The sequence below is a fragment of the Pocillopora damicornis genome, chromosome 3, assembly GCF_964200805.1.
Source record: "Pocillopora damicornis chromosome 3, jaPocDami1.2, whole genome shotgun sequence".
Lineage (NCBI taxonomy): Eukaryota > Metazoa > Cnidaria > Anthozoa > Scleractinia > Pocilloporidae > Pocillopora > Pocillopora damicornis.
Genome location: NC_142672.1, coordinates 19,103,264 through 19,130,768, shown reverse-complemented (window position 1 = coordinate 19,130,768; position 27,505 = coordinate 19,103,264). Strand labels below are relative to the sequence as shown.

At 36.1% G+C, this 27,505-nt stretch overlaps 2 long non-coding RNA genes across 2 annotated transcripts; both read left to right on the top strand.

Annotated features, from left to right (window-relative positions):
• The first annotated feature begins 7,106 nt into the window (after positions 1 to 7,106).
• Positions 7,107 to 25,967, top strand: LOC149048675 (uncharacterized). The gene is made up of 4 exons (XR_016185167.1): positions 7,107 to 7,246; positions 9,918 to 9,975; positions 20,917 to 21,008; positions 25,921 to 25,967. It is a non-coding gene; the product is annotated as an uncharacterized LOC149048675 (long non-coding RNA).
• LOC149048676 (uncharacterized) lies at positions 14,445 to 15,842 on the top strand. Its single transcript, XR_016185170.1, has 2 exons — positions 14,445 to 14,751; positions 14,968 to 15,842. It is a non-coding gene; the product is annotated as an uncharacterized LOC149048676 (long non-coding RNA).
• Positions 25,968 to 27,505: the final 1,538 nt, after the last annotated feature.

Below are 27,505 nucleotides of genomic sequence, written 5' to 3'. Positions count from 1 at the left end.
AGATGCGTGGTTTTTTCGCAAACGTGCGGCAGACGTATATTATAAGTCTGCGTGAGGGCAGACACGAGACCGTTCCTAAAAACACCAATCTTCCTTGTAACTAAAACAGAACTACAGGAGATTACAAGCTGCAATTTAATGCTAGTTGTTATTTTGCCAACGCAGTTACATCTCACCCAGATGCTCTTTATACCTAACGTATATTAGATTACATGCTGGCCCCGCGAACCGCCCACTGCAGTGGAAATTTTCGGAATGTGTTGAACCGCATTACTGTGCGATCTACAGGTAAGAAATTTATCTTCAAACGAGTTCGAAAGTCGTTGCGTTGAAGAAAAGAAACACGAAAACTGCGGTTTCATTGGACACTCGGCTCTTCTTTCGTGGAAGTGTTTCTGCGGAAATAGAGTCATTTGGAGTTAAGTTCTAAATTTTCACGAGAGCATATTTCAAGTTCATCATTTCTTTCGGCTTTCGATCTATATAAAGTCGAACCTAGATTATCCGGATTTTTCTATCATGTAGAAATATTTACGCTTCAGTCCTTGTTTTATAAATTGTGTTGTTAAAAAAATTGGGTTTTTAGCACAAGCTATATTTTTAATTAATAGTAATAAGCAGACTTGAAGCCAGCGAGCTTAAGAAAAATTGAGAGTTACACAAACGTTTTCAATCCTGCAGCTAATATTGTTAGTGAATGGCAAAAAAAAAGGAAACCGCACGAAGTGTTTTAACCGGATAGGTTTCACAGAAAACGTATAGAATGTTCTTTGAGTTAACTGGTTATGATATTGGTAACGTTAATGAATTTCAACGGAAACGAGTCTGCATCTAATAACAGGTGAAATGAGATTTGCATATTTTCAGCTTTTGTCTGCAATTATGGAAAGCCAGTAGTTAGATGGTGCCAGCTTTCTGCTGAAATTAAATGTTTCTAACTGACGTTTAGGCTAATTTCAGGAATTGAATTTGCTCGACAAAGCCGGCGGAACTTTACATCTGTAATCCAGGAAATTTCATCTTGATTCTGAGTTGCGCCGTATTTCGAGATTATCCTTTTAAAAAAACCAACTTAATCTCTTGTGAGAGCAAATATTATTTATTGAACTAAGAGTTGGAGTAAGGGTTACCTCTCTTCAATGTTTTTCCTCTGCGACACCGGGGCAATGAAATGGTGAGATTAAAACTTGCCTCGAGAAATTACTTATCAGGGTGCTAGCTAACCATTTTGTGGCATGCACCGCCCTTTTCTTTAACTGGAGTTTAAAGCACCGCTCCTCCATGGCGAAAAGGTGATAACACCCCGTGGCGTTTAATTTAAGCCCAGAGCTTAACCCGCCGAGGTTGTTGAATCGGGTTTACCAGTTGATTATACAACAACACTCCTCACAGCACTACGAAGTATTTTGATCGAGGATATGCACTGTCAGCTAAAAGCTCCTTTCCTAACGTGCGCGTACTTTAGATTTACATTAAAACTTTGTTCGTTGTACTTTATTTGCTCACACAAATCAATTATTTAAATTCCGCTTCTATATAAAATCTACTCAGCGACATTCTATTTTACTTTCTTAAAATACAGATATTTGAATATGTCCTGGGAATTGACACATTATCACATCACTGCTAGATTGTGCAAAATGCACGTGACTGAGCGAACTGTAAAACTAATTTCCTGTTCAAAATAAAAGTGGAATTCAACTTTCCATAATACTTTTTAAAATTTGAACCGATCTTTCAGAATTACAAAAAAACGAAAAAAGCAACAAAATGACTTGGTTTCAATCGAAGGGTTAGACGGTTGGCAAACTTTGAAAGAAAAAACCGAGTTTCTGATGAATTCAATCTTGTTTAAGACGTTAGGTTTGATAGGAAATTTAGTGGGTTGGTCTCAACTATTACAAAACTTCCGGGGGAAAAAATGAGATATTCTAATGATTTGTAATTAGCGGTCAAATATGGCTTCAGAGAAAAACAAAACAAAAACAATTGAATTGCGAAACTTTCCTACTTTTCACTTTCAAGTTAATTTTCTCTTTCTTAGCGTATTTTCCCAATCGAGAAACTTAAGCTGACTTCAAACGTGTTTTAAGCAGCTCTAAAACATTTTACTGCATTTTAAAACTGAGATGAAACACTGCCCCCCTGAGTACCAGGTTAATGAAGGACTAAAAAAAAACTTTGCTAAAACTAGATGATTCAACGGTTTTAGGTTTCAAAATAAGTTGAATACTTGGGCAAGCAGTTGCTATCACAATTGTCTAGAAGCCTCTTTTCAAAGAGGAAAATTATTTTGTTTGATTGGATTTTACACTTTGTAATATTCCCACCGGATCTAATGAATATCTTTTGTGACAGTTATTTTTCAAATTCATTTCTTTCTCCGTGGCTGGTCCAAAAATTTTACAGGTATCCCAAATAAAGGTTGAAAACCCAATTATATCGAGCTGTAGGAGTTTGTTTGCGTAAGAGACTTCAAATGCTATGCAATTGACAATGTTTTGTAATGTCTGACATTAGACTGAAAAACACTGAATCTTAATAGTGTAAATAAGATTTATTTTCTTTTGAAATGGGTTCTGTCTTTGGACATGCCTAAGTCTTGTACTTGATTCACATTTACAGTGCAAGATCGATAAGTCGTTTGAAAAATAAAATTTTTTAACATCTTATTAAAACACGTAGAAAGCACACTTTTCAATACACATACTTTGTACTACCGCCCTGGAAATTAACCATCGTTAGACTCCGCCTTCTACGTAAAAACTGAAAGCAAAAGTGGTGTCATTTAACCATTTATCGGGAAGAGCGTTTCCTGTTGCAACGCGGGCCCAAGGAGTCATCGCTCTTATCAGGTTCGCTTTTTCTAATTGCGAATCGGACGCTATAATCTACCGCAAAAATCACCCAGTTTACTATCACATCTGAACAAGGGGATTCCGTACTCGAGGATTTCATTGAGGTATTTTGTAATAATCATTTTGATGTTGAAGTTATTTGCTTCCTAAGTGTTGTTAGCGTTCTGATGAAAGAGAATTTCGACGCAAATTTAAATATTGCTACAACGACGGTGTCTTAAAAATATGCAGAATCCCTTTTTCAAACGTCCTTTCTTTAACCCAATGTTGGTTATTGTAATTCTTCCTTCGCCCCACCACCAAAGCTTTTCTGGTAAGTAAAGATACAAAAAATTTGGAGTCGGACATTTTATTTGTTATTATTGATACAAAGCCGGGAATTGACACCAGCGGGGACCAAAAGCAATCATTTTCAACTTTCACTCAGGATTCATTACGCTCTCGGGCCGCCCTGCTCTCAACTTAAGCGTTTATCCCCTTAAAACAAAAAGGAAAAAACAAAACAAAAATCTAGTTGGAATTTTACCATCTTGTAATACCTACGTCCATTTCAACTGTGGAAACGAACCTACAGGCAAATTCGAGACCTCTTCGCGAAATTAAACAACAAAATCTATGCGATTCTTTCACTGCGTAAAGTCAATTTTAAAGTACTGTAGCCCAAAGGAATATGAATCATTTTAGATGATATAGGAAAATTCACGTAGAATTTTACATTCTGGAGATGAAAATACTATTAACCTGACGAAAAATTGCAATTTATAACTTGTGTGGGCGAAATAAGATCTCTTTATAATTGTGTGAACCTTTTGCGAAAGTTCTTAGTTTCGAGCCTTACATGTAACCGAAGAAAAGAAGACTCTGTCTGTTAACAATATTGCTTTATCATGCCGTGAATTACACTGCAAACGCTTTATTTTCGTGTCTCTCACCCAATATTTCTCATTATCATTTCAATAAAAGTGTACGTATTATTAAACAAAACATATTGAAGAAAGGGAAAAGTCCTAAAAAAATTACATCAAATTCTGTAAGGCTTGAGGCTAACATTTCGAGAAATAACTTTTTCGCTACATTTTTTTTTATCTGAGAACATTAATGGCAGAGAAATAATCAAATAACATACGTGTTATCCTGCCGATATCTCTTTCCACCTTCATAACCTATTTATTTACCTGGGTTGTTGACTGAAGCGAAAATATCGCTTTTATTTTATTATTTCCCGCCAAAAAGCGAGGGAATTATACGTAATGTTTCAGCTGCTTATCCAATTTCAAAGATTTTGAGGGATATCCGTGGCTGCGATACCAAACACCCGAGAAAAAAAGTTTATTTAAGGGCGCTGAAAATTAAGTGAGGAAAGGAAAAGACACTGTTTGTCTAGCAACAGAACATAGTCAAGACAACACAAGTAAACTTACACTGCTCATGACGCCATGTTGGTAATGTATCTCAAAACCATTAAACAAGTCTATCAGGCAATTTACCCAAAGAAGCAGAGTAAGAATATGCATTTTCGAGAATAGACTCTGGTCATATGTGTATAATTGAAAACAGCCCGATTATCAACTGTGATTTCTCTTTCATATCGTTGAATATTCTTCGTATGTAAACTGAGATCTTCAGATGCAATGATCAAAACATGTTTTGCTACGTTTGAATTCTTCATCAATTCTTAAGCTGTCTTAATCTACTGAGCTTCATGAGTTTGCAACGACTTCTGTTTAATAGAAATAACCGCTTTGCAAAATAAGTTAGATTTCGTTCTAGTTTATCTACTGGTATGGTAAATTTTGACTCATGAATTGAGCCACTCTGAATCAGTAGCTTTATTAAATAGGAATATGATATATCACATTTCTGAAAAATGTTTTTACCCAGCAAATGACAGATCGTCAGCGTGAAAAGCTATAATGTTCCTATCCTGTCTAATTGTTTCTTAGAGGAGAAAATCCCGACAAACTGTATTCCAACTTTGCTGATCAATTGCAAAATATTGTGGGCTAAATATTTTTTAAAATGCTTACAAAACGCTAAATACCGGTAAAAAATTGTTGAGAAGATTTCAATTTGAAATTATGGAGTGATATCACCCTTATAGATAACAGCTGTTGTTACATCTGATAAGAAGTGCAAAAAGGAGCAATCTTATTGAACGAGACATCGTGAACGAGAGAACATAGCTGCAGCTTTTGCGCACGTTTTTTTAATCCATAAGAACTTTCAGCCTTTGAAATAACTCAAATGTTAGCCCGACGTTGTTTGGAAAGAAAACTAAGTGTAAAGCCGCAAAGTTTTAACTGAACATCTTAGAAGTAGATGGGATCCAAGTCAAAATTATGTTGCTATGACAATGTCAAGTCTACTCCAATCAAAAGCGTTCAATGTCATCGTAGATTTAGAGTGCCGCTGAGCCAGCATGATGAAAAAGATCAATTGCGAGTTCTGTAAGGTTACCAAATAAGATACTAAACTCATCGTAGTTGGGAAATTCATAACAGTTGTGGTGTTAAACGGTAATGTACCTCTTATTCACGAAAGATCTGAGAGAAAAACTGAAAGACCAAGAGAATTTTTCTCCGCAGCTCAGTGGTCATGACAGTCAGTGTCAGAATTACGCGGCTTGATTTTAAGCCTTACAAAAGTTAAAGAAGAAACATGAACATAACCAAAACATTTTCGCGTTGCGAACAGGCCCTCAGCGGAAGGCTTTAGATAGCTCTCATTTTGATAGTGACGTCATTTGATGATAGTTCTTCCGGAGCAGATCAAGATATACCAAGTTCCTTTCAAATCTAAGATTCATAAAAACGATTTTCAGTTGCCCAGAACACACAGAAAAAGTAGTGGTGAAGAAAGCTTAACCTGATGGCATCACAGAGGAATTCGAAATGGACTAACGATCGGGTTGATCGGTCCTTTGCGTCAAAGTGTCAGCGTCAGAATTAGCAAGCGTCCTCAGTTGCCATGTACCAGTATTCTAACTGACAAACTCTTCTCCAAACTGGCAGTTAAAAACTGAAACCACAAGAACCCTTAATGAGGACATCTTACGAAAGTTTATGTAGCTAAGTGTTCGTTTGACTCCGGAAATTTACAGACACTTGTCTGTTTAAACTAAGTTTCATTTTTCTTCCCATACAAACGTTTTCAAATAAGTATTTTAGGCTGTCATTTCTCCAACTTCTGATTTAAGTTGACGTTATCTATGAGTGGTAAATAGACGTCTCCATTTTTTTAAAGTTTCCATTACATGGTCTATTTACTCCATGTTGCAATAGCAGTTTCTCTCTCATTGCAAGAAAGGTCGAAAGTTTTAATTAGTATCGATTTCTTGTGAACTTGCGGTTTGTTCCCTGCAGCAGCTACAGCCCTCAATATTTACATCTCTTTCACATTCCCTTCTTTTTCAAACCAAATTTGCATTTTTCGATACGACACTCATAACTTGCTTCACGTACTAATTATAAATTTCTGCAGTAGAAAAGCGCCATGGATTTAAAAAAATTGACACAACAGTCAGATTTAATTACGATTTTTACGCAGAGAACTTTGTTTTGAATTTTAAATATCCCAACAATAAAACAATATTTCCTGAGTGACAGTACAAATGATGCAATAATCTAGATAATGGCGTTCTTTTGTGACATCCATTAAGATGCTTTTAGTTCAGTCATGTTTTATCGCCCGTTGTCAAGGTGACTATTCGGACTGAGACAGGAATCTAACGCCACTTAAACTCCGGACATTGTTCAACATGACGTACAGTATTCACGTCGTCCGGGGCTTATTCGCAAACAAACCACTTTATGCCAAAACGCAATAAAAACACCCACTGGTTAGCAATTATCTTGCACCAAACTAAATTCAAAGATCTGTCTCAAGCTTGTAAATGTTTCATTTTAGATGGGCGAATTTAACAAATGAGCGAGACGAGGTAAGAAGGAACCTCGATCCGCGATTTAATTTAATAATGTTCATGGGGCCTCAAGTACGTGTTTTGCGGGGTTTTTTTTTGTTTTAAAGTTCAACTTGACCTATCTGACATATAATACTCAAATCCCTTACAGAGCTCTTGACGACATTCTACGTAGGTTTAAGTTAGACAGTCTGGTATTTCCTTTTATGTCAACCAAAACGATTTATCGTCACAAGAACGGAACTTCCAAATTCGTGAAAGAAATTTAACAGTTTCAGATCTGCATCGGTTAGACAATAGTATTATACTTTGCTTTATTAGCATAACAACTTCATTAGCCACTGAAAACCGAGAGATTTCTTGTGGGAACTGAAGACAAACACGATTTGTGGGTTGGAAGATAAAAATTGCGTTACCTGATTTTAACTAAATCGACAGTCGTGGCTCTCCAGCTAAACTTCAAATCATAGTAAGTACAGTAACAGTGCTTTTGGCTTTCCTTTAGCTGCACCGCCTGGGCAATACAATTAATGATTTATAACAGAAAGATGGAATCGTTGACAAGCTTATTCAGTAGCATTCTGGTGATGTTATAAACAAAAGAAACAAACAAAAGAAATATGGAAATATTTATGTTTGATACTAGAGAAAGGCGGGATTATGACAGAACTTCAACGGAAGTCTGCTTTAAGACGATGACAAAATATTGGGATTTAAACTTTTTCACAGTCTATTCTCTGCACAGTTGTGAGAGCCAGTGTCTTGCGCAAACCGTCAAACTGACCGATAACATCTATTTTCCACAGACGGAATGAGGAAAGTAAACAACGTTTCTCCGACTAGTTGCAAGTAGTCTAAATAATAGGGGGGATTAACACTCAGGTTTTGGTAAAACGAGAGGCGACAAATTGCGAGGACTTTGTAATGAAATCTAGGATCGGAATACTTACATTTCTTCAACCGAATACGTGAATTTTGGTGATAAGTTATGTCCGCCGCGAGTTCGGTGACAAAAGCACAAAACCGTGTGTATTTCACCGGTCGAATGGCTCACTGGGGAAACAAGAGAGGATTGGGAAAGAGTTTATGTATATCATAGCAGGGAAACCTAAAATTATAGGGAATACTGTTCATTCGTTTTTGAGAATTACTCCTCCGGAGTTGAGGTGCACCAGCAACAGGGAATCGTGCAATCAATGCATGTCTTTTGGTCATAAATCTTCCAAATTTTAGTCGTTTATTGCTTTTTCTCAGGTAAGGAGCTCAAGATATTATAAAAAGCTATTCGTTGAAATCATGACAAATGTAGATTGAGTTGTTTGATTATTTTAATAGATATTGGCAAGAGAGGCAATCAGAAAACTGTGACGGTGTCAAAATATTGTCAAACAAATGCTTAAGGGCTAAGAAACCTCTATATACACACCCGCCTTCAAAAAGCGTTGCAATTTAGAAATACACAATAAATATATTTGTATACCTTTTCTTTTCTCATCGAAAAGATGATGCACAATGTGTTTATATTTCATAGCAAAGGAAAAGACACCGTTGTTGTTGTTAGCGGCTATTGTACTTTCCTTTTGAGAAAATGTCCCTATAACTTACTCTATCAACACCATTTGAATGGAAAAACAAAAGGTGTATATATTTCATATATGTCTTAAAATTGCGACGCTTTTGAAAACGGGTTTTTATATATATCTATATATCGTTTTAAGCAAAAAATGGAAAATATAAATGATATTTTCCTGAGTTGACATAAGATAAGTGAAGGTTTTCCGATCAGATCCTCGTCACGTACTCTTTTGATAGGTGTTTGTTGGTTTGTATAATTTCGCCTTTAGGTTCCACTCTGTATCAAAACCGGAAACTTCGTGAAGTCGTTCATAAGGGGTCCTTAGCAAGGCAGTCAAGCAGTCTGAAGAATGACAACAGAACACCCATATTCAACTACAACTTACTGACTTCTCTGCCAGAAAACAATTAACAATAATTATGATCAGATAACCAATCAGATTTCCAGGAAATTCCTGCTAAAGGGTGTATATATACATATATATATATATATATATATATATATATATATGTTATGAATGTGGGGGTAGAGTCTACCTTGGCATAAAGTGCTCAATGCTGTGGTAGCAGTGCTAAGTATACATGTATATGTATATAATATATATAGTGAGAGAGTTTATAGTACAAGTTAGACAAATTCAGACCCAGAAGAGGTGACATAACTCATTATACGGTGCATCATTGAGTTCCTTGCACTTCGTTATAACATCATATCAATTGTAATTGGACAGACTGAAGTTGTACTATGAATAAAGTGGGTAAGTTTTAAAAGAAACTGTGGTGCTGCGTCGGTTGGGGTATTATAAAATACTTTGGTTTTATTAACTGAGTTGATAATGTAAATTGGCCGTTGTAAAGAGTTTCTTAAGCTGACGTTTCGAGGGTTTACCCTTCGTAAGAACGAAACGTCGTCTCAGTTGATAAAACCAAATTATTTTGTATTATGAAATTAGCTACCCCAACAATGAATTCTTTCAAATTGAAATAACCCACCGGATCTTTCCCTCAATTGCACATTTTCTTATTAACCTTACATGAGGAATGACGATTTTAGATACATGAAATTCATATATTTGTACTGCGGTGAAGAAACGAAATTAAGAGATCCTCGCAGCCAAGAACACTACTGAATTGCACCGGTATCACACCGGTATCGCAGAGGTTATGGGTTCAAATCCCGTACTGGCCTGAATTTTTTTCAGGTACTATTTTCAACTACTAGTTTAGTAGTGTTCTTAGCTGCGAGGATCTCTAAATTTCTTTACAAGAGGAAGTTTTTCCCTTGATATCGCTGGTTATATCACTGGTCAGTAAGCCACGTGACGTGTCATTACCGACCTTGCGTGACTGACTATTGTATTAAAATGTAAGAGGGATCCTTGTCACGAAATGAGGTGTTACAATCTCTTGTGTTGTGTTTGGCTAGAGTGACCAAGCTCTTAAAATCTGACCAATAGTTTTATTAATGTAAATTTGCATCGATTTTTTTGATATTCGCGTACTGAGCTGACTTACAGTTGATAAACCATCAGATCCATTCAGTGATTTGACAATTTTCATTTCAGGCTAAATAAGGAGATTGAGGAGAGCAAAATAGCTATTGCTGGTTTCTGGATCACTGAGGTAAGTTTTTTTTCTCGATTTAAAGTTAAAGTGTCGCAATCAGTTGAAAGAGACACTTATATAAGCGCTTTATGCAAATTTCTTTAAAAATTTGAAATGCCTAATGTTTCTCTTTCGAAAATCAATTTAAATCCTACGGTTTCCATCAATGGGACTTAACAGAAACTCATGGAGAATTCCTTTAGTTTTGCTTTTTTTCAGACTCTCGCTTTTTGGTAGGAAACCATGTGGTAAACTTAAAATAAAGGATAAGTACAAGGAAAATCTCCAAGATCTTTTAGCTGTCACTCTATGTAGAAAAAATACGTCCTGCCAAAGACACATTTATCGTTATGTTCAAAATTAAACGCAATTTAACAGGTCAAAATTACGACAAATGTTTTAATTTGAGTAAAACTACTAAATCATTCATGCAAGTTGATTTTCCACTGATTTTTTATTTTACATTTTGAGATTAAAACAACGAAACATATTATTTAACCACATAGGATATTTTCAATTCGATTGATAACTATAGAAAGCTTAGTTCAAATCAAGTTCATAACCGAGTTAGAGCTCTCTCATAGAAGGAAAAAGGATTGATGTATAAAGTGCGTTTTTGCGAAGAAGAAAAAAGTTACCGCCAAGTCGCTAAATGATGAAGCCATATATCAATAGGCATAATTTACATAAAAAGAAATTATAGTTTTGTTCGTTTTCCATTAAGCTCAAGTTGTGTATATCCGAAAGGGAAACATTCTATGAGCTGGTCAGATGCATAACAGAAATTTCTTATATCCATCCATTTATCTCGATTGAAAGATTAGAAGAGCCTTTTTAGCATGATTCTTTTATGTTTCACAAATGAAATTTAAGCGTTCTCAAACAGGTGACTCGAAGTAATAAGGACAGGAAGCATCTGACAAATCGAATCGAAATGGTAACTTCGGATCGCTTAAATTTTGTCAGTTTTAGACAGTTTGCTTAGATTTTGTTGTTTAACGAAGCAATTTGACCACATTTGCCTTAATTTATAAATGAAAACCTATTTTCTACGGCTTCTAATTGTCTTGATGGTTTAGTATGACTAACAAATTACAGTTAATGTTAATAGAAGCCTGTGGTCCTTTTTAATCGAGGGCTGAGGCGACGAGCGCATAAAATGACCTCGCGTTTCGTACCTAGCTGACCTGTCAACATCATCAGGGGAGTACTTCTTGGCGTTTGTTCCAAGTTCGATTCGCCATTTACAATCTGACTGAATTTTCTCCATCGTGAGTTCCTTTACTCATTCTTGGTTTATCATCACCTCAACATTGTTTTTCTATTTCACCAAACTAGCATTTCGTAGTCATGTTTTGAAAACCGACCTGACGTCGCCTCATCAAAATTAAGAAGTTATGGGCTTTTTCGTTGCTTGCGTCTTTTTTGTACTGTTTCTTTTTTACAATTTTTATTTCTGAGCTACGAAACAATGTATAGCTTATAATTGCTAGGTGATGCAACTCCAAAAAGACGCTTTTTGAAAGTAAGGCGATTCGATTTCGTAAGTGACCCGCACCATCCAGATGCGATGGTCAATGAGCAGAATTCTCTCACTTGCAACTACTTTGTGGGATGTCATGCAATAGCGTTGCGTGGCATTTTAAGGAACAGTTGCAAAGAGTTTTAGATTTAGTGTCGCTAAATAAATAAAAGCAATCACAACGGTTCATGGGGGTGAAGGAAAATTCCCGCGACCGAAGTAAAAACTGCTTATGCTGCGGGAAAACTCGCGATTGGTTGTGGTTTTGAACTTGATTGATTGAGAGAGAGGAGCGATTTTTCTGGACCAATCACCACAATACTTAGTGAAGAAAAACCAAAGCAATGCGGATGACTTTTTGAGTTCCAATTGAAAATTTGGCGAGAAATCCTCAAAACCGCGCACTCTATTAGGCACGCATTACTTTAATAAACAAAAACAATGTCGAAAATAATAGGTTGCCTTTGGCACTCATGCCTTGTATTTGAGAAGTTTAGGACTATAGGGAAATATTGGGAAAATTTTCTTTAGTATATATTTGTAGCAAACCACCCTCAGAAGGTATCGCGTAAAAGAGAACTATGCCTTGTAGGTTATCAGTTTTAAGGTCACTTGGTGGGCTCCTGGAAAATACCAGAAGAAAAGAAAAGAAATTAATCGCATGAGTTCATGACTGCAGACTCGCATCAAGGTGTTTTCGGAACAAATCTGTTCAAGACTGTTCACTGGATTATCGAGAAAAAAGAAAGGCACAAGAGAATTCAGTTTATAAGCAGTCTTGATCAGATGGTTAATTATTGACTCGCTTCAACCGTGGTGATCATTAATTTGAAAAAACACTTGCCAAACAGATTTCTCTCAGTTCTTTCAACGGCCCATCTTTAAGACTTCCTTTCTTATAAAACGCTTTTTCCTCGCTAGCGTCATCATTTTTTTAGGGACACTAAGTCACGTTATTATCGCTTCGTTCGTCATATCATGTTCTTATGGTTTTTCAGCAAGGCCGCTTTTCTCTAAAAGACCTTATTGGTTTTTTGTGATATTTCTATTTGCATAAGCATGGCGTTTTTGATCAGAAAGATGACAAATATATCAACGACGTTGGTTAAAATTTATCGGCTATTGATTGACAGTTTTTTTCTGACGCCCTTCCCACATCCCGCGAGCGTTTATCACGCTCAAAATATGGCCCATTGCTTCCATAGACACTTTGTTTATCCAAGTTAAAATCGCTTCAGTGCATCCTAGAGCAAAAGGAAAAAAAAACCTTCGGTTGCTTTCATAACGTGTACAGTATAGATTTCATTATGTGCCCGAGCAGCACGCGTGTTGTTTCATTTCGTGATGACGTGTGCACGTTTCACGATAGATAAAGATACTTTAATTTATGATTCACTTTCGTTTGCGTTTTGGTTTTTCAATGAAGCTTAACTGGCTGTTATTATTTCTTTCTCGACATTTGAGTCATATGTCACGATTGTTATCGCGATTTTAATCAGTCTTTTAAAGATTGTCCATAATTATATACCAGTGAGGCAATCGATATTATTACACGAAAGGCCAAAACGTGGTATTATGCAGACAGATTTGCGCGTATATATCTACGCATTTCTATGTAAAAGGAACGTGAAAAAACAATATGTGATGTACAATGTGTTTAAAGAAGAAAAATTCACTGACTAGCTGTCAAACAACCCTGATTAGAGCTTTTTGCCATAATTCCCCGCTTTTGTCGATTCTGAATGGATTTTTATTTTTGCGTCAGTCTGTGTCAAGGTAGAAAAAAATTACTTTAAGCTGCCACTTGGAAAACGCAAAATACTTTTCAAAAATTTTATTACCCTGAAATGTTTTTTCAATCATCTTTTTGTGATGATTAAGATGGATGCGTGTTTATAAACAGTGTCACGTCGGCAGCTCAGGAGCAAGTTTCGCCGCCCAAGTATGCAAATAGTTAACAGTTGGCAGCTTTTTTAATTAATATCGTGCCTTGAAGGAACTGGAAGAATTCCAATGTTTTTTTTCATGCAAGGTAATTCAGAAGACACGAAATTTCCGACCTCGCAGCATTGGTAGAGAGAAAACCGGAGGTATTTATGAGTTTGTGGCTTTGCGTCTTAGCAAGTTATCAAGATTATTGTATACGTAATATTAAATCTGGAGAGCTGAGAAGTTTGCGACCATAAAGATTTACCGCACTAAAATTTATGTCATTCTGGTAGGAGCCTACTGTTTGATTTCGATTCGAAGAGAATATGTTTAGCTTCTATGTTAAATTCCAGTCGATTTTTCAAACATTATTAAGTAAAAACGTTACCAATGAAATATCTTTAACGGTGAAGGCGTTATTCATAACGAGTTAGATTTAATTTCAGGTTTTCTTTGTAAGGCAGATAATTGATTTTGTTCGCACGTGTGGTTCTTCGTGTGTTTTCAAACTAGAATATATATATATATATATAAATATTTTTACCCTATTTACGGCAGCGATGTACACTATGATTATTTGGAGTTCCAGAATTGTCACTTTCAATCAAAAAATTGGCATGTCAAAAAGAGTAATGTTTAATTTTCATTTTAAAAGTGTTACTTCAAATCCACGGGTCAAACAGCGTGTTATATTCGACGGCAGTAAAAAAAACTTGCCTTTTTTCTTTTCATTTGCACAATCATTGGTTAACTTCACCTAGTTACTGATTGTAATCGTTGCCTTTGATCACTATGAAATTTCCCCGACCGACTACTTGATGAAATCGATACTCGATGGAAATTGATAACAGATCGCTTCCGATTCCGGAAAATGGATTATCAAACCACGAAGAAAAGGCCTTCGTGACAATAAGATTATGTTTGGAAATCTCCTCCCTCTCCTTTTTCCGCATCAATTGTATGAGGTCACGTGTTGCTCTAGGAACCAAAGCCTTCCGTTGCTCAATAGATGAGCAAAAGTGGTGAATATGATGACAGATTTGGCGTTCCTTTAATTCCCCACGGGTATTAGATTGCGTTTTTTCCCACTCTTTAGACAAAGATGTCTAATATGTTTCTTTGCTGTCAATCCAAATGTTGGCAGAACGTTCGTGGAATCGTTGGAAACGTCAGCCGAGGTTCAAGGCGACTTTAGTGTTCATAGCTAATTAGGAAAGTCAACTGTTCTTGTTTGAACAGATGCCTTACACGTTACAAAAATTTATGAAATAATCCGATACGGCATCATCCTTAGAAATCAGTCAAAGACGCTGCTCCTTGAATCTGCAGTTTCTGCTGCTAAGGTACTGGAGATCTTTTTCAGCACAGTTTAGAAATTATTTTTACAGGAATCTTTCTAGGTTGAACGGTTCACGTCTGAATTGATATGGCTTTACTAAGAGACGTACTAATGCTTTCCTAGTGATAATTACCTAAAGTTTAGAGCCATTGAATTTATCTGCCATTCCGAGTTAGCAATTGGATCACCCAATATGGAAATATTTTTTGCAATTCAATAGATTTAACCACTGAATTCCACTAAATAAGATTTGGGCAAGCGGTATGTCGGTGGGAATGAACAGAACCGTATTACTTTGAGCATGTGGCTGAGGGAATGCTGCCTCCGACGTTTGCTCTGTTCAGGAATTTATCTTAGAGTAAGACAGCAAGAAAGCATAAAATATCGCTTCAAAAACTGGAGTTGTAGGATTGCTCTTGAGATTTTCAGTGAATGCGGGAGCCAATGACAGGAAAATGAAACCTGTTTTTGGGGACGAGCAAAAGGAAATCGTCAGACAACGTAACATATATGTGATTTGCCTTACGCATCAAGTAACAAATTTGGAAAGGTTTACTTCGAATCAAAATTTTTACTAATTTTGTTTTAAGGCGATTTCAAGGCAGTGTATATTGGTTTTGACCTTTTTTTTAATGCATGTGCATAACTGACTGCCCTATGTTTAATTAGGAAAGTAATTAGCATTCCTTATGATATTTACTAATTTTGTTTTAAGGCGATTTCAAGGCAGTGTATATTGGTTTTGACCTTTTTTTAATGCATGTGCATAACTGACTGCTCTATGTTTAATTAGGAAAGTAATTAGCATTCCTTATGATATTTACCAGTTTTGTTTTAAGGCGATTTCAAGGCAGTGTATATCGGTTTTGACCTTTTTTTAATGCATGTGCATAACTGACTGCTCTATGTTTAATTAGGAAAGTAATTAGCATTCCTTATGATGTCTATGCATAGGAAAAACACTTTGGTCTCAATGCTCACTTGTTCATTTTCTCAGTGATAGCGTTCATTTTACAATCTCAATCTCTGTAATCTCAAAGACCTCTCTATATTCTTAACAAATGTATCAATAATATGATCAAAGAAGAGCTATTTTAGACAACGTTTTGCGGCTATAGCAAAGTCTCAATAGGGTTAACCTTTAGCCGTATAGGAGCCAAAAAATTCAACCGTCAGGCGTAAAAAGTTAACAAATTCTAACCGTCAGTAGTAAAGAAAGTCGACGGTAAAAAAATTTCCGGTGACAACAATGGAATAAATTTAATCCGTTAGCTATAAAAGCCATCACCCGATTGAGACCCTCTTATCAATAAATCTCACACGCGTCAGAAATACTTCCTTTAAGTCAGAGTATTGCACAATTCATAATCAATCACCTAAATCGTTCTAGCTACGTCAGCTAAGAGAGACTGAAGGCTGGCAAACAGTAAATGTCGAGCAGTATACATCGAGGGAAATAATTTGCATCAGAATAAATTGAAAGTAAGTTTTCAGCAATATGCATACCTCAAGAAACTTTATTGTTGTCTTATCAGATACAAAGCTTACACAATTATTCCTTTTCAGACGTAATTTAGCCCTTTTTTGATTTTTTGCCAATGTACTGTGTCGCAAAACCCACCTTGTAATGTTGACGGCTACCATGTTTACTCGCCAAAATAACGCGGCTTCGCACGCATTATCTGTCTCAGTGCTGAAAAGATATCAACTAGTATTATTCGCATTAGTCTTAAAATCCATAGTTATCTTTTTTGCTACTGTCATCAGTCACTCTCTCAGGCCCATCCTTACTCGGTAAGAAAACTGCCTAATGGTTGAATAAACAACGGCAGATTATGTAATGTATCCTCTGAAATGACAAACCAAACCCGACGAAAGTATACTCATTACACTTCGTATGGAAGGCTAATGGTGATCTATAAGAAGCATCGATTCATATGCCATCCGAATTTTACCGCTTCCTGTCGCCTCCATATTGTTTCCACTTCTGAATTCACAGCAATCGCAACCGCGAGATCACAGGTTGAAGTTTCAGAATGCTTTTCGCACCAAACCATCGATCGCATTGTTACGAAACATGCTGCAAGGATTATTTCGTCATTCTATGATGTGATTACCTTGTTTAAGAGCCTACGGTTCAAGAATTTTGACATCCAACGGTTTTCTTCTTCCTCTTTCGTTTATTGCAGCTATTTTAAGCTCGCAATGTCAAATGTTGTCTTTGTTTCGAAGCAATTTCGTACCACAAATATCCTTTCGAGAAGCCTCCCCGTTTTTTTATCAGAAAAACAAAGCAAAAGTAAACTTTTCAATCATCTATTCCTGTTTTATTTCTTGAGTATTTCGACTTTTTGAAAGCCAATTCCTTCAAAGGGTCTGAAATTTCTGGAAAATAAGGAAGTGCATCATTTACATTAAAATTTTCCCGATCATTGCCATTCACGAAATGAGTAATTATATTTTCGCAATGTCGCCTCAATTAATTTTGTCCGAAAGCGACGTACTGTTCAACCAGCTGATTGATAATGATGCTTCAAACAAAGATGTCATTTTGGTAAATGATGGCGTGTTTATACTGCGTGCAATGGACTTCCGCAGAGTAAAAATATAAATGATTGTATCCTCTCTCCAAGGATTGGAAACTTGAAAGTGACATTGTGATACGGCGGCCGGGAACATCATTACAATACAGGCTGGACAATTCCTGACAAAGTAAACTGGAACGTATTTTGAACGACCGACAAGGTAAATTTTCCAGAAAAAAAAATGTGAATAGTCCTACCAAAAGCGATGTTTTCACTTTCTCCATCTATTATTAGCAGTTAACCAATATTTCACATGGTTGTTCCTCTCGGAAAAACCCAGTCTTTAACTTTCAAGTTCCTCGTTTGCAATCTGACCAATCTGTGTTGATCTTGGCATTCTCAGCTAAACAACCTAAGCTGATCGAAGTCGCGTCTCTGGATTTCGGTTCATTACCTAACTTGCTGTATAGCATTCAGAATACGAAGGTCCTTCATGAATCCAATGACAAAATTTATCAGTATACTTAATTAACATGCGGCATTCTTGTTTTCGGTGCTCTCATATTCTCTCGGCTTCCTATCAACTTTTTTGAAAGAGATTCATTGTAAAATTAAGAATTTTCGATGTGCAATGAGGCGTATATCAATAACTCCATTTCCACTTTCACGCATTGCGCATGTATTTACGAGTATTCGTTGAAATATTCTTACATAGTGTCGTTTTTTCATCTCAATAAAGCGTTTTTCGATGCTTAAACAGCCAGTTTTATTGCTCAACAAATACTCTGTTGTTTGCTGGAGGATTTTGGGTTAAGGTTGGCAAAATATTGAAGGAATTTAAAGGATACCTATGAATGTTAAATTTATGAAGAAAATGTTTCTTTGCTTGTTCATGGAAATGATGAAATCGCACATGCATTTTAATGAACACATTTTCGTCCGCATGAATTCTGACACGATCATGAAAACTATTGTTAAATATGTCATTGATATGAAGGCAATTCTTAAAAAAAACTTTAAGCAATATCATAGCTGATAGCTGCTTGTTTTAATGCGAGTATGTCAACATCATTGTTTTGGTCTGAATTCGAGTGGGAAACAAGAATAGTGATTCAGCCTAAATGTTCAGAACATAAACTCTTATAGGATAATGGAGTGTTCCAAAAAAACTATAAAGAGAGAAGAATCTTGCTATGTTTAAAAGGGAAAAAATGTTAAATAGAGAAATGACTTAAGGAACGATTTCATATAATTTTAATGAAAATTGAATTCATTGGGAGTGTAGGCGTAAAGTGTGAATATATCTGAGCAGATATAAGCAATTAGATGCTCTTTAGGGGGCCGTTGTGATAAATGTTTCAAAGAATACAAACGGCTCGATATTCCGTTTATTTGCTGAAGATTTATAATAAGACTTCTTCCCGATCTAGGGGAGATGTCAATTGTTTGTCTCGCGTTTTTTCTTCCCTATCTACTACTGAAATTACAAAACGTTCCAAGTGCAGTAGAATTGTTTATTTTGTAGATCAATCTCATCTGTGGAGCACATTTTATTATCCATTGATCTGAACTTATCATACATTACCATATTTAAAAACTAAGAAAAATAGAAATTAAACCAAAGAAAAAATTGAATTTCAACATTCAAAACCTAAATCATAATTTTTCATTTACGCGGTAGAGGTGTCGAGGTGTTAAGAAAATTTTCAAACAATATGTATCGAATTTTAAAAATAACAAAGGATTACTATTATGAAATATTTTTCAAAGATAAAGGCAAATTCAAAATATCACAATCGAGTATGCATACTCTAAAAATAATATAAAGCAAGAGCCCATTAGTAATAATGGGCTACTGTCCAAACACACCTATCAACCGCTGAGAGCGCAGGGAAAATCTTTAACATTTTGTGACAGTGTTAATTGTACATTGCTTTTGTTCACTCGAGTAAAATCGCAAGGAAATTAAATTCTAACGTCAGCTAACGTTGTCTGTTTTTAAGCAATGGCTATGTTTGTTTATCGGCTGGTTAGAGTATGAAACTCTCCCCGGTGCGCCTTGACATCTACAAGCTCATATGGAAACCCTTTCCTTTTTTTTGGCTTCTTCAACTGAATGCGTCAGACGGAACATATGTTAGCAAGCGCTAAGGGGAAAAAGTTTCAACTCCAGGGTACAGTCTGCGTCAAAAATTGTCCTAACTTGATCAGCCCCGTTTTTCTGAATATGGAAAACACGTGACACCTCTTCAGCCAATCAAGTGCAAAACTAAAACAGCTTTTGTCTCGATCACTCGCGTTTTCTCGCGCTCTAGTCTAGGTGTCAGGTTTTCCTTGAGATTTCATTGGCCTCTATACTGTTTATAATCTCTCGCCCCTATAATATATATTATAAAAAACGTAATTGCCTGATATGATAAATTTAATTTCAAATCTCAGTCGAAAGGCACTCTGGATAGAGAACGAAAAACGTCTTTGTTGTAGTGCACAGAACACTGCTAAGATTTCAAGTCTTGCAACAGCAATTGCGTTGAGGTCACTCAAGAGCTAACCACTAATAATGGCAAACTCAGGTGTCTTCCCTCAGCTGGTTGGAATTTTTAATCAAATTATGTTTGACTTGTTCTGTTTGTTTGTGATTATTTGTGGAAAGTTATAGCTTGCTCATGTATGTTGAGTAGCTTTTAAACAGAAGATTCAAAACTATCTCTATATCTTTGCGTAAATCTAAAATGGTAGGCAAGGAGCAAGGAGGTATAGCTAAATTACTACAAATAAGAAATCATTAAAAAAAATGATGAAAGTATATTTCGGCCTACCTTGAAAAGTGATCTATATTTTTTATCCCTCGTTTTTTTTTTTTTTTTGATTGGTCGACTGTCTGACATGACGTCACAGGAAACAGAGCTCTCTCGACCAAAATTCAACAAATCATTCTTTTTTTTTGGGCTTTCACTTCGCTTCTTTTATCCGTAATCCTAATATTTTCTCTGGCAATTTCTCAATGGAGTTTTGCTGATCTACCCTAAAAATAAAAAAAATAGTGTTTTGGTCAAAACAAGAGGGTCTTGAGTGGTGTTCTCAGTGTAAACTCACTTCTAAAGCGAATAAGCTTAAAAGCTGGTCGATAATATTCGCATTGGAAAAATTTTCAAAAATAACGATAAGAGTTTATTAACCCTTACGAGAGTTAATCCTAAGCATTATACGATTGAAAAGATACGCTCCGCCCCACGTTATTTATGCACGATTTGCATTTTTCATCATGTGCTTGCCTCGTTTCTTCCCGTTTACTATCGTTTTCTGGTATTTCCCCGTTGCTAGTCAAATGATCGATGTCTGCCGTCATCGTTTGTTTAATGTCTTCGTTTCCATAATTAATATCAGAAACAAGTAGCTTTTCGATCAAACACGACCATTTGCTTGGCTATTTCATTGCAGCCACCAACTGGCGAAAAAATTAAAATGTCTTCGGTAATACCCACTAGTTTTTCGCTTCAAGCTAAACTTAACGGTTCTTCATTGGAGGTCAGAAGATTTTCGAGATAAATTTTTAATCAGACCTTATTTGCGTTTACTCTGCTTAGCGAAAAATCGTTTTACAGTTGCTTACTTGCTTACTCCTTTTTCGCTTCTTTCTACAGACAAGAAGAAAGAGTTAACCTTCGGCGGAGTAAACAAATCGACAGTGAAGGCTAAATTGAATATACTGTGTATACCCCTCCACATAGACCAGGTAAGCAAAGCAAATATATTCCGGTTTCCTTTTTTTAATACACATTTTACTGAATAACCTTGAATGTTTTTGCCTGTATTTTAAAGTCACGGCCTACAGCTACAAGAAAATACCCTCCCTCTGTTAAATATTTTGTGCCCTAAACGCAGTTATTTCATTGTGGCAAAAATATGGCCAAAATAGATATTGTGTCTTATTTTCCTTCTTCACTTGAAGCTATAGAAAAACGCAACTGAATTAAACATGATGAATAAAATTTAAACTGAGATGACAGGCGAGTGTGGAAATGTTTCGAACTTGAGTAACACATATAGAAAATCTAGTTCTAATATTTTATTTTTCCGTTTTTTTGTGTAGCTGTTGCCACTCTGCTCAACATAATACTTAAATTAATAGTTTAAAACATACAAAAGTGAATGTTTTAATTAGAATATTTTCCAAATTGACAGCTGTCACCTGAAATTTAAACGTTCCCCTTGAAACTGTCCAAAGAAACTAAAATGAAAGCTAAACGCTATATATTTGTTTTGACAAATTCGCGCAACTTGTTCCAGAAACATTTCTCCGTTATTAGATAAAATAGAACGGGTTAAGATAAACTATTATGCTCATGCATCTCTTGTCACGAAACTTTAAAATCAGAGAAATTAGCATTTGGGAAATTATTTAAAATCGTAGGTGAAATCCGCAGTCCTGTGGCGCCGACTGAGAGATATGTGTGAATCTCAACTACTCCTTTCTAGACAACTCCCACAACGGGAATCATATTTAGAGCCTAACTACTTTACTCGACGTCGCAAAGTCTGCTTAGGAGTATCGCACGTAGAAACAATTTTCACATAATAAAGTAATTACACCAAGAGGCGGATATATTAGACTTGGTTTTCTTGAGGCAATGAAAGGAACTGAAAGCAGCTAAAACCGCAAGGCAAACCACCCGCTCTTATTTATTTTATTATTTTTTTTAAATCCTGATGCTCATCATGTCCGACCTGCACGAGCAGTTTTTTATCCCCATATTGTCACGTGTAGCTGCCCACGCAAGCTCAAGGAACCTGTCAACGAGAAAAACAATTTCTCTCTTCGGCGACATTCACGAAACTGGACTTTGTCCTCTGTTCCTCATCCGACTCGCTTTGAAACTGAAGTCGATCGCCAGAAGATTTTTTGTTCAGTATAAGTCGCCACAATATATTGCTGCTATTTCATCGAACCACCGACTCTTCTGCCGTTTCCTCTCTTTTTATTTTTAGCATCTCAATCTTATCTTCATGAATAGGCACTTAATTAAGCGGATTCACCTGCCACCATAGTAGTTCCGGTGACATAACACGAAACATTTGGCGCCTATTAGTTAGTTGAGTAATTACTTAAGAAGCACATATTTGCGTTAACACTACCTATGTGTGCGCGATTTAAAATCAACTTTTTACTGGCTCGTGTAGGTTCAGAATAGCTTGGAACGATTGCGCTCTTCATAATTTTCCCGTGAAACTGCAGTCTACGAACAACCAGAGAGAACTATCCTTCGTTTTCGTCTCAGAATCAGGTCTTATGTTTTTGTCGCACCTTTTCTGCGCTAACCTGTGAAGTTTTGGCCTTTTTCAAAATTGTATACAAACATAATCTTGTAGTTGTTATAGCCTCGGGGTGATTTTATTTAGCTGCTTACAAAGTACAATTAACTTCTATCTATTCAAACACCTCAGCTACTGTATATAATGCATTTCATTAATTTAGATGCGAATACAAGTATAAGTTCATCGGCAAGTACATCTCTAGTTCGATCGAAAGCTCAAACTTCTGGCTACCAAGTGATAAAAAAAGGTAATAACATTCCTTTTTTAATATCTTGGCACGATCCCCGTGGATTTACTGGTTTAGCATGAATTTAACAGTTGTTCGGCATAACTGGAAGAAACTTGAGTTTGAGAATCAAGACGGTATTTCTTCGAGTAGGAACATGATCCTGTGTTTGTTAACGTTTCCAAGAGTCTCTGGTACCGGGTAGCTGAGCTTATAGAATTCTATACATCTTCGAATTCTGAGCGCAAGCTCTTTCGCGATTTCTTTATTGGCGAATTCAGCAGACGGCTTGCAAAGCTGAAATTCTAATTTACATTTTCAATTATTTTGTGTGCAAGCAACAAAAAAAGATCTCTCTCATACGTCTTTCTCCTGTATTTTCTTTCTCTTTCCCAAAGTTAACCCTATATATTGCTTAGCTATATAAATTGTTTTAATATCCCATTCACATCAAAGCATCGACATGTGTTAGACTTGTTTTGTTAAACACGGGTGGAAATGTTTTCTTCATCAAAGCTGCTTTAAACCAACGTTTGTGACCTTTAATTTAAAACGCTAAAATACAAGTCAGTGTCTACTTTAACACTATGGATATTCAGTTTTTCAGTTCTCTGTTTATAATTTTCATTCAGTTAAACAAGGTTTAACTACATGTTTTTCTGGTGTGAAAGGGGTATTTGAGTGTCACTATGGAACTGTGAAACTCCCAAATTTCACCAGATGAGGAGAGTTATTCCAAAAGCTAGTTCCTTGACAACCTACCCGGATATTGATTCGAACGACTTCCGAAAGACCATGTCTGAGTTCTTTTGTTTACTTTCTGATTTCCTACTTAGACGCTAAGATCCGACAAAGTTTCTTCTGTCTGTCAAAGTGAGACAAAATAGCACACTTTGCACAAGAAATCAGGTGATGGTGGTGCCATTTCACCTTAAATTATACGTGCACTATTGATGAGGCGCTTAAAATCTGATCACTTAATTAAGGAAGAAATTCATGGAGAATATGAAGAAAGATTCGTTGTTAGATTAAAAGGATTTTTAAAACACTCGTGAAGTAAAGCTTTAATTTTTGATAAACATTGAAAATAAAATGTGCCCGTGAAAGAATAGCGTTCGTTCGCGAAATAGCAATCTCTGGTTGTCTCAGAAATTTCAGCTTCATCTGTTAAAACATTCATCTAAAGATTATCACTCGAAAGCTTCCTCTCTAGAGTACAGCAACTAGCAATCATAAACGTCATGATACCCATCGTTCATTTACAAGTTGTACCCAGGTCCTTCCGTGTCCATATCATTTTCTGTCTGATTCTCAGGCTAGAAATTGCACTCTTTTGAAAATTGCTTTTTAAAGAGGTTTTTTTTTGAACGACGCGGTCATGTTTAAAGCTTATGACTTACCCAACTCATAACTAATGGCCTGCCTCTGCGAGAATCTTTTTGTCCAATTTCTTTAAAACTTTGACCCCTAAGAGTGACTCACACGTAATTTCTCCTTACCATATAACTCGTGAATAACACAACAAAGTCCTGAGAATAAAGGAAAGAAGCTCTCGATTGTAAAACAAATTCTTCCTTCAGCAACTGAGGCAGTGTATGGAGAACAGTACGGAGACTACGAATATTGATGTTTAGGTGTGAAGGGCTATCTTCAAGTTCATCAGCGAGGTTCAGTTTCAAATTCAGTTTTTATTCATATGTCAAAACATGATTTCTTTCTTCCAACTGAGATCAAATTTGCCCAGTTTAGCAGTTCCACCCAACGAATTTTTGAGAGACACGGGTTTGACCTCTATTGATTAAAGCCTGAATTGTTCAGGCCTCTTTCCTAGCAAATTACGTCACTCGTCGTTCGCCTGTGAGGATCGTTTCGGTATTTCCTCAACATCTATTAAGCGGAGTGAAGTCTGACAACCAGATGAGTTCACAGAAGAAGTAAAAGGATCGGCAAAGAAATATCTTGTGAGCAATTCCCATCTTTCAGGCTGAGAACCAACAGAATTTCGGGGCTAAGCCTTTCATTTAGCATATTCTTTTCCACCAACATTACAAATTCAAAATGCTATGTTTTTTATCTCGTGTCTAACATCTTTCGAAAATACTGTCATATTTTGTAATCACCCTCCGTAATTCTGCTGAACTAACATGACAAATTGAAAATGCAATTTTCCTTTTTGTCCTCTCATTTGCTACTCTTTTATAATATACTGTCATATTTTGCAATTATCTTCGTTAATCCTACTAAACTATCATGGCAAGTAGGAAATGCACCCATCTGCTAATCTGTCACATCTTGTTCTTGTCCTCGTTAATTTTTCGACAACTTTGCCAAAAGACATAACAAACACCACTTTAATTGTATGAAAAATATCTCTTTTTCCCACTTATCGACAGAGATTACATAATGTTTCTTTCTGATGATAAACACTGAGCTTGCGATTTTTTTTCTGCAGCCTAATAGCGTTAGATATAATATTTTGTAATTTACTCTTTGACACACAGGTCTAGTGCACAGTAAGTGCAATTTTAAAATTTTGGGTCTAAATTTTTGAAGTCAGATTCGAGGAAAAGAAAAACTTTCCCAACATGAAGCTTTTTTTTACTAAGAAAATGAGTCAATCTTTTAACAGTCTTATCGAACGACAGCTAGATAATACCTGAGTGATTAAAATATGCATAAGACTGAATAAACATTTGAATTAACTGAAAAAAGTCCCTGAGGGTTATCGTTTCCTCAATGGTGAGCCAACAATTTGGCCGCCCATTAGAGTCGAATAAAACTTTAACATAAAACAATAAACTACACCCTTGTCTAAAACTTTTGTTCTAACCTGAGATCATAACATCGACTCGGAGGTGGGGTTGTTGGTGTCATCCACAAATGACTTTAAACCATGATCACGAAACATGGAAACAACGCTTATTAAATACACAGAAGATCGACATCGATTACTCCCTACACTTTGAATAATTTATGCCATTTCGTGTCGACCCTTTTGATTAATAGGATAAAGTAAATTCTTAACATTAAGAAAGCTTTCAGGTGTCGCTGTAACGTAACATCCCCACTCAGTTTTACACTCTATTACTTTTTGGGTCTGTTTCAGAATATTTCACACTATCAAAGTAGTAATCTTGAAGAAGACATCTAATTGTTTATGCATTCAAACTCAGCCATCCTCTACCTATAAGGTAAGAAATAATGATAATTTGAAACCTTATATCTCTTTATATATAAATCTTTGGGTTAGATTTCTTAAACACTACCAAAACATTGTGCGCTAGTTTAACTGCATCTGAGAATAAATGTACGAATTGTTCCAAATTTAAAGTTATTTTCCGGTTATAAATGTAACTTGAAGCATCTTGCAAACCTGTTTAAGTTCACACTGGTCGAAAATTTCGAAGGCCAGTGTTTGGATTTCATGCAAATATTCGTTATTGTGGTAAAGTGAGCTTTCTCATGCCTGTCGGCCACGATTGAAAGTCTTTCAAAAGTGATCCCCTAGGCAGGGATGTTACTCTGAAATGCATCTTGAAGGAAAAAAAATATAAGGAACTTTTGAGTGTGGTTTATGTAGGAAGTAAATTGACTATCTAGAAACCCTTTCATAGAAAATATAAATGCTAAGGCTAAAGCCTAAAAAAAAATATTATTATGTCTACGAAATATTAATGCTCTCAATAAGCCAATAATTCGTGCTTTCGCGTGCATTATAGGAGTTTGATGCATACTGAGAAATTTGCATAACACTCACAAAGTAAGCGAAATGTTTCCTTCAAGGGCATTCGAGAGCAATTGCAACCACTAGAGTGCTCCGCAAACTTCTCAAGTGTATCAATAAGTTGATGGCCAACTGAAGTGGAAGATGTGAAAACAGGTGAAATTTTTTCCAATCACTCGGAAGCGAAGGTAAAGTACCTCGCACGAGTTTTGAGTCAGTTTTGCCTTAGGTCTGTTAAAGTTTCGTGTAGACTGTTTTTCGTGCCATGTGTGCATATTCCCAGGCAAGAATGCTACTTATTCCGGTCGCTCATTGAAAATGAATATCCGCTCAAGAATTTTGCTCAGATTCCGACCACGGTCGTATGACAACGAACCATTAGTCTAAAATTTCATTTGATTGAGTCATCAAACTGAGTTTTCAGCTTTGCTGTAGTTCTGATGTGTAGAAAAAAAAGTTACATTTTGCAGTTAAAGCGACCTTGAAATTAATAGAGAAAGTAAGAATAGCACGAAAGAAGTAAATTAAACCGTAGGTCAGCTGAAAAAAGCTACTAATGAAGCCCGAAGAGTGTAGGAGTACAGCAAAACTGATTCGATGTACTGCGACCAAGTAACTTTTACTAAGATTACGCTGATGTTTACCGATATCCAGCTCAGGGATACTCTTTCAGACATCAAATTTGTCTGTCTTAACAACAGCCAAAACGACCGAAAATAAATCGAGTTCTACTTTGCAGTTTTTCGGTGAAATCTTTCGGCCGAAGCAGTCGGTTGCAGATTTGTATAATAAACCACTGAATCGTTTGCCCGAACGAAGGTGAATCTGCTCTTGCCGATTTTGTTGCAAATTAATGATGTTTTCTCATGATATCATTTCATCGGTTTCCAACCCACGCGTGTCACAAAATTTCCCGCCATTAAAGGAGAAGTCTTAGTCAAAGCAAGAATTCATTTTCCATGAGGTT